Raw genomic sequence first — 8,050 nt, 5'->3', positions numbered from 1 at the left:
TTGACTAAGAAAACATAAAACTGGAAAACATTTCAAAACATAAAACTGGAAAACAATTCACTTTTTTTCCAAATCATGCATTATATACAGGACCCAGATATTAACTGAGCCATCATTAGAGGCTGAGGCATCTGAGACCCTGTCTACACTGTCTCAAGGGAAGTAAATGCATGATCACAGGAGAAGGGAAAAAACACAATAAATACATTGGCTAGAGGTTTGTAAGGCAGAGGCTGATAGGCAGGTAGGGAAGGGCTGAGGATGCTGGTACATGTGTTTGGCACCTTGGGACCTCTGACTTTAGGCTCATTAAAAGGTTAAATGATTTCTTGGAAGCTTTTTTTTTTCAAATGACTTAGATTTAATCATTGGAAGCAAACTAATTGGAAAGCTTACAATAGAAGAGATATGTGTCAGTGCTTTTTGCACACTGAGAGGGGACAGACTGGGGGCTGCCCCTCAACCTGATCCTTCACAAACAAAGATGTCCACAGTGTTCCTGGAACTCTGGCTCAGGAAAGAGGAGACTGCTGGTTCTGTGCATGGAAGTCACCATGCTCAGCACTCACTCCTGGCCAGAGCACCGGTTTGCCGGTTATGGTCATCACCCTTCTTCTTGTGGCCAGAGACAATGTCATCAATCCGCAGAAGCAGAACTGCAGTCTCTACTGCTGTTTTGTATGTTTGTAGCTTCACAACCAATAGCTCCCAAATACCCAGCTCTTTCATGTCCACCAAGGTACCAGTCTCACCATTCACACCCCAGGTCTCACAACTCTCCTGTGTGTGCTTGGCCCGAAGGGAGGTAAGCAGACGAATGGTACTGGCCCCACAATTCTGGATCAAGGTCCGAGGGATGACCTCTAACGCCTGGGCCACAGATCTATATGGCCATTGTTCCACACCAGTCATGGCCTTAGATTTTTCTGTCAAGGCATGAGCCACAGCCATCTCAGAGGCTCCACCACCAGGCACCAGCTGAGGGTCCAGTAGAACATTGCAGCACACTTGCATGGCATGCTGAAGATTGCGTTCTACTTCCGAGAGTATCTCTTTGCTGGCTCCTCTAAGAAGAATGGTGCAGGCCTTAATCTGCAGTTCTGGATATATTGACCCTGTTGTATCGCCAATGGCTTTGGTGGGATCATTATATCATACCCATGACACAAGGGAATAACTGCTGTCTCCACTTTACACATGCAAAGAGCAAGGTCCAGGCTGGGTTAAGAAAAAAACAAAAAAAAAACAAAAACAAAACAGGAAAATGAGCTCCACCATTCCTTAGTGGGTGATAGGACTATGTTCAAGTAGCTAAGGTCAAAATTTCTTTTCTTTCTTTTTTATTTTCTGAGACAGGTTTTCTCTTTGTAGTCCTGGATGTCCTGAAATACATGCTGTAGATGTGGCTGGCCTTGAACTCCAGGATCCACCTATCTCTGCCTCCTGGATGCTGGAGTTAAAGGCATGCACCACTATATACATCAAGATCAAAGTTTCTTAGCCTAATGCTTTGTCACATAGTACTACAGAGTCACCAAGATGAGAGAATTCACCCAAGACTGGTCATGACTTACAATTGCTTCTGAGGAGCACAAGGGTGGGTGCTGTGGTTCTGTAGGTTTCTCAAGTTAGTTTCCCATTCACCCAACTTCTCTTTCCCCGATTCTGCTCATACAATTTAAGATTTCATTTCTACATTTATCTTTATACCTCACTGTTACTCCAATGTCTTTCTCAGCATAAAATGATCCCAATACAAATATTAATATAAATTTCCAGGATTTTTTGAATTTTTGTAACAAAAGATTTTTTTCCATTATAACAAAAGAATAGTATGAAATTCCTGACACTGGTTTAAAATTTTACCTGTGAAAAGATTTGGCTCCTGAGATCTTGGATGAGACAGGCACAGACCATATCCTCTTGGTACTGCCTGTGTGCACTTGCTATCGTAATTGGAATGTCATCACTTCTGTTGCTCAAAAATTATGGTCAAAACTGGGGACACTACTCAGGTGATAAGAATGCTTGCCCAGCAAGCATGAGGCTCTGCATGCTATTCCCAGCATTATATAAAACATAGTTGGATGTTGTACACCCAAAGATAATCCTAGCAATTGAGAAATGAAGTCAGCATCAGCAGTGCAAAGTCAGATATGAGTTCTCTCTCTCCCGAGTTACATGTGACCCTCCCTCAAAAACACTTTGTTAGTTTGGGCAGAATATGACGAGGACATTCAAGAATTCTTCTAAACAACTGTGCATCCAGTAAAACCACTATTTCCTTTTAAAGCAGACAGCAGAGGTCAGCGAAGCCCATTCTACTTTTTCTCCCCAGGAGAGACAGGCCAGGCTTTGACTTTCATGTTGCCAATTTCAGACCCTTTTACAGCCCATCCTTCCTCTCAAGGCTCTACATAATAATTGAAAGATGGGCTCTCCTGGTTATAAAGAATGAACCCTAATCAGCCAGTATTACTAAATGAGCAGAAACAAAGCCATGGCTTTGGGGATGGTGCAATAAACACAAACACCACAACAGGCTTCCAGAGACATTATTTTGAAATGAATACGCTCTGCTCAGAGTTGATCAGAAACAGGTGAAATAATACACAAATAAACACAAAGCACATATACGATATGTATCACACTTGACTAAGAAGACTGCAATTAAGGGCAGCTATTTAAAACTATAATTGATAATTTTTAAGTAAATATACCCTTGGAACCAAATGCAGATGGCAAACCCACTATACGGCTGACCCCTGGGCATGAAGAAGAAATAAACAGGAGGTACATTCCATGCTGTTAATTATTTTCACTGCTACAGTTGTTTGCTATATAATACAGGTCAAGGGGTTAGCCTGAAGCTTCTCCTAATATATTAGTAAATAAATTTGAACAGATTTTAATTTGCTAATGGAAAGGTCTGGGCCAGTTGCAAATAAGAGGCTACTTTGTCTCCCTCATTAGCATGCAACCAGGCCTATCTTTCCCATTCATACAAAATGTTACATTTCCATAAAGTGTAGTGTAATTTGTCAGGAAAAAAATCTGGGAACTATATTAGAATAAAGATAAATTTGTATCATGTGGTCATCCTCCACATAGAGTCTTTATGATAATTGCATGTCTAACACCTGCCTCTAAATAATACTGCCTGCCAAATAATGCCACTCAGAATCTTCATAGTATGTAAAAATGACAGAGAATAAAGAGCTATTCCTCTGGATGTGTTTCTGTGTGTTTATACTTAAGAGCTATAGCCTTTATTGCTATTCAGTAGCATGTCCCAGGTTTTGTTTAGACCATGACTCGCTTTCCTTGAGGATTTAGGATCCTTCTGAAAGCTGGTATTCAAATAACAAGACAAATCACTGCTTGCTATCTAACAAAAGCCCCAGAGCTTGAGGTAAAATGACCACATTGTCCATCATTTAATCAATTTGTATTCAGTGTCCCTCCCTCCACCCTAACCCTATTCCCACAGTCATTTACTTGATACACTAAAAACAATAACCAAAATTTTTAAGATTAGCCTTTCAGACTAAATCTGGTAAAGAACCCACATTCAAAACTTTGGAGTCGATCTATTGTTTCTTTTTTCTTTTTTGTCTTTTTTGTTAGAGAAAATGCCTTACACAGCACAGGCTGGCCTTGAACTCATAGGGAAGAATGGCCCTAAATCAGTGATCCTCTTGCCTTCACCTTCTCAATGCTGAAATGACAGCACTGTATTACAACCTGTACTACAACACTTACTTTATGGACTTCTGTGGTTCTGGGACTATTCGTGAGCTGCAGAGATTGAAGCCAGGAATTCTTGCATGTAAGGCAAGCATTTTCCCACCTGAGATCATTCGCAGCACTAGAAAATCTTAAAATATCCCTTCTCTCCATTCTTCCTTGTGGTGGGTGACTTGTCACTTACCACGAGCAGATACCTAGGAAAAAGGGAGAGAGAACAGGCCTATAACTTTGCTTCCCCATCATCCCCAAAGCATCCCTCAGGGGCAGACTAAAGAAAGCCAGGTAAACTGACAGGCTCCTCAATCAAACTTTAGGGCTCAGAAAGAGATATTGTGTACAAGAACCTAACAGAGTCAGGGAAGAGCAACAGTGGTCTCTTTAAAAGAGAACTTAAACTGAACCTGAGGGAGCATGTCACCCTCCAGGATGATGGCACAGAAAAGCAGCAACAGGAAAAAAAAAATCTAAGAAAGCCAGTCATGTAAGGCCTGACAGAAAAAGCCCCTGAATTACACTTGCTTGGGCTTTTATTCTTTCATTTGGTTGGTAATTTAAATCTGCATTTCCTGACCAAAACTCTCAAACACATATATCATACTAGCCTAATACTCTGTAGTTTTAGGAAGCACTCTGCATATTCTTGCTGGATGAGACGTTTACTGCAGCCCTGTGCAATTGGTAGATGCAATGACTAATGCAGCAGGAAGTTGGGTATTAGCCCGAAGATCACAAATTCCAAGCTCTCCACTGTCCTATGTCTCTGTCTCCAAAATGAACCATCTGAGAGTCCTTCCATATCCCTGAAGTGCTTCTCCACAACTTCCTCAGCCTTAGCTAAGTCCCCAAACAACTCTGAATCCCCCAACCCTCTTCTCTCAGCAAAGTGCATGCCTCTTATGCAGAGATGGGAAGGGGTGTTTTTAGTTTTCCTGTTGATGAGCTCCTTGTGGGTAGAAGAGGAGCTGTAACTACCCCTTCATTTCTCAAAGATCTGACCCTATACAGGGAGAACCTAGTAATCTCTGGAATGACTAGCTAAGGTGCTGAAGTGGATTCACCTAAATCCCCAATATGGATGGTATAGCAGAACTCGAAATCCCCTGCTATTTGACCAAAGTGCAACTCAAAGTCACCCCACCCCCATTCAAAGAGAAGCTGGGGGTGGGGGGAAGAACCCACAAGGAAAGTGCCTATCTAGATTCTCCTAAAGGAGTCAAGGCATCTTGCCCCCATCACTCTGTAGTTTTTGGTGTCCTACTAAAAGACCAACTTGCAAGGGACCAAATTTTAAAAGACAAGCAAAAGAATAAGATAATGATTTTGTACTTAATAACCGCAACACAGATACAATAATTAAAGAGGTCCAGGTAACAAAACGCTATTCTACTCAACAAGCACGGACCCCATTCATCATGAGTACTCAGCCACTCACCTGCTATTCTATGCAAAAATAGAGGACCTTATTTTTAATACTCTCAATCAATACATTTCTAGAGCACTGTCATCTTCACATTGAAGAAGTGCAGTCCTTTTTCAAAAGAAATAATTGCAGGCCACAATAGCAGAAGACACCTGTTTGGAGTACTGGAATCTTTTTAGCAGTTGTCCCCTCAGACAATCTCATAATAAAATGCCAACAGGAAATTGACTGCTGGGTTAATGTGCACCGAGAGCCGTCCTCCAAAACCTGCTGCTGATCTATTAAGTAGCTAGCTGTTACCTGTCATATAGACTTAGCACTATATTAACTTTAACATTTGTTTCTCTGTGGCGATCCCTTCCTGTAGCATTCACTGCACAGCTTAGGTAACCAGGCATAAGAAATGGACAGGAAGGAATGCATTTGTTAATCCTTATGGATTTCCAAAACTTTAAAGCCTCCTTGGAAATTGGAGGAACGAAGCAGCATCCGAGGGCAGGCAGCTCAAGGATTAGATGAATATATGCCAAAGTCAGGTATTTTTAGTTCAAAATATCTTCCCTCCTGTTAAGGTAGGGAATAGACGTTCAAGACTCCAACAGACATCTTAACGAGTTCAATCCTTCATCCTTCGGCTTCAGCTTCCCAAGTGCTTCACATTTTTTTCTATTGTCTATTTTTCATGTACATGCTAAGGTATTCCTCGTATACATTGCTGAAATGTCATTAAAGCACAATTTTACCTAAAATGTAGCCAGCTAATATGAGCTTCGGTGTTATTTCTTCACACATGCAAACAATTGAAAAGACACTGAGGAAGATGCTGAATTCAGAGCATAGATGAATACTTCAGCTATTACACAAAAAAATTGGGCCTTCAACCAGACAATCTTGGAAAACTGACTTGCAAGGAAAGAATTAGGCAAGCCTGTAAACCCAATAATTGAAACACACAATAGGACATTTCCCCTCTCTTACAGTTACCTCAACTCTCCACTTAAATACAATGACGAGATATCTGAGTGAGCATTTTAAAAGTAGACACGATTAAAGTTCTAAGTCTCCACACTATATTTGCCTTTATAGACTATTCATTAGCCCAACATGGTGGCACACACCTTTAATCCCATCACTCAAGAGGTAGATGGAGGTAGATCTCTGTGAATTTTAGGCTATCCTGGTTGACATAGAAAATTCCAGGCTAGCCAGACCTATATAGTAAGACTCTGTTTCCAAAAACATTTTAATTGAATGTTGGGTGTAATGGTGTGCATACACCTGTAATCCCAGGACTTACCTAGTAAGAATATATATATACCAACATATAATACATATTCATTTGCACTCTTACATACTTTTAATTTCTCCCTTGCAAGCAATATAAAAAAAAAAAAAAAAAGGTTGCAAATCCAAGCAAAGTTGCAGGCTGGCAAGAAAAAAACCTGAATACCAATATGATTAATGGACTTTTTGGCTGGAAATTCTGTTTATTCAAAGCCTGAAAGATTTATTATCCAATCCCATAAGATTAAAGTGTTAAAACTTCTTAGATTTTTGCTAATATATTTGCCTGAACATACAAGTTGAACGGGTATTAAAAACATATAGAGGGTTAAAATTAAGTCACATAAAGCCACTCTATATTCCAGCTACTTTTGTCTTTATTTATTTGAGACAGGGTCTCACTTTATAGCTCTGGCTGTGCTGGAACTCATTGTATAGACCATGCTAGCCTTGAACTCACCAAGGTCCTCCTGCCTCCAGAGTGCATAAAGATGTGTGCTAACATCTCACTCCTTTTTATAGGAGGGAAATAAAAAGTTTAGAGTCATGGATGAGAAAGGTGCTAGAATAAACCTTCATTGAGTTATTTTATAAATGAATCTGTATGCCTGTGATTGCTTGTATATGCTTGGCCCAGGGAGTGGCACAGTTGGGAGGCATGGCCTTGTTGGAGTAGGTGTGGCCTTGTGAGTGTGACCTTTAATACCCTTGTCCTAGCTACCTGGGAGCCAGTCTTCCACTAGCAGCCTTAAGATGAAGATGTAAAATTCTCAGCTCTGCCGGCACCATGCCTGCCTGGATGCTGCCATGCTCCCCTCTTGATGATAATGGACCGAATTTCTGAACCTATAAGCCAACCCCAATTAAATGTTGTCCTTATAAGAGTTGTCTTGGTCATGGTGTCTGTTTACAGTAGTAATACCCTGACTAATACAATGCCCACTTTCCATTTCAATGTTCATTTAAAACTAGAAGCAGATTATTTGCTCTCTTCCTCCCACCCCATCTGGGGGCACTGGGAGGCTCAACTCTAGGTAGGTCTTTGGGTTACCCCTCCCCGTGACTGGATCTCTCTCCCTATCAGACAGCTGCTGGGAGCCTACCTCTGACTTGGCTGAGATTGCTGCTTTGGCCCTCCAGGCCAGCAGACTCTGGAGACTGAGGCTTCTGCCTTCTCTGATTCTGAGCTCGTGCACACAGGTCAGCACAGGCCCAACTTTGAGGGAAAGGAGCCTTGTCTGGACACATGCTATCTTCCCAAAAGGGAAAGTGATAAACATTACTATAAATAACCTATGAAACTTGAAGGTAGCATCTCTTGCACTGTAGAATTAGAAACTAGAGGCGGTGTATATTCCTAGGACAATAGTCACTACCTTGTGTTGTTGGTGAAATTTAACACAGAACCTCTCAAAGTAGTCCTGGCTAGCCAAGAATTCACTATATATCTCAATCTGATTTCAAACTTGTAGTGAATGTCTGACTTTTACCTCCCAAGTCTTTGGATTGCAAGCATGTGTCACCATACCTGTCTACATTACCTCACTTCTTTCTTCCTAAAGTGAGAGATTAGTGCTTCAAATTCTTCCATGGGCC

General features: G+C 41.1%; 1 pseudogene; it reads right to left on the bottom strand.

Annotated features, from left to right (window-relative positions):
• Positions 1-558: 558 nt before the first annotated feature.
• Positions 559-7,702, bottom strand: LOC110287171 (annotated as a pseudogene).
• Between the last annotated feature and the right edge of the window lie 348 nt (positions 7,703-8,050).

Source organism: Mus caroli, chromosome X (genome assembly GCF_900094665.2).
Source record: "Mus caroli chromosome X, CAROLI_EIJ_v1.1, whole genome shotgun sequence".
NCBI lineage: Eukaryota > Metazoa > Chordata > Mammalia > Rodentia > Muridae > Mus > Mus caroli.
The sequence above is the reverse complement of the archived record's forward strand: the minus strand, read 5'-3'. Positions and strand labels throughout refer to the sequence as shown.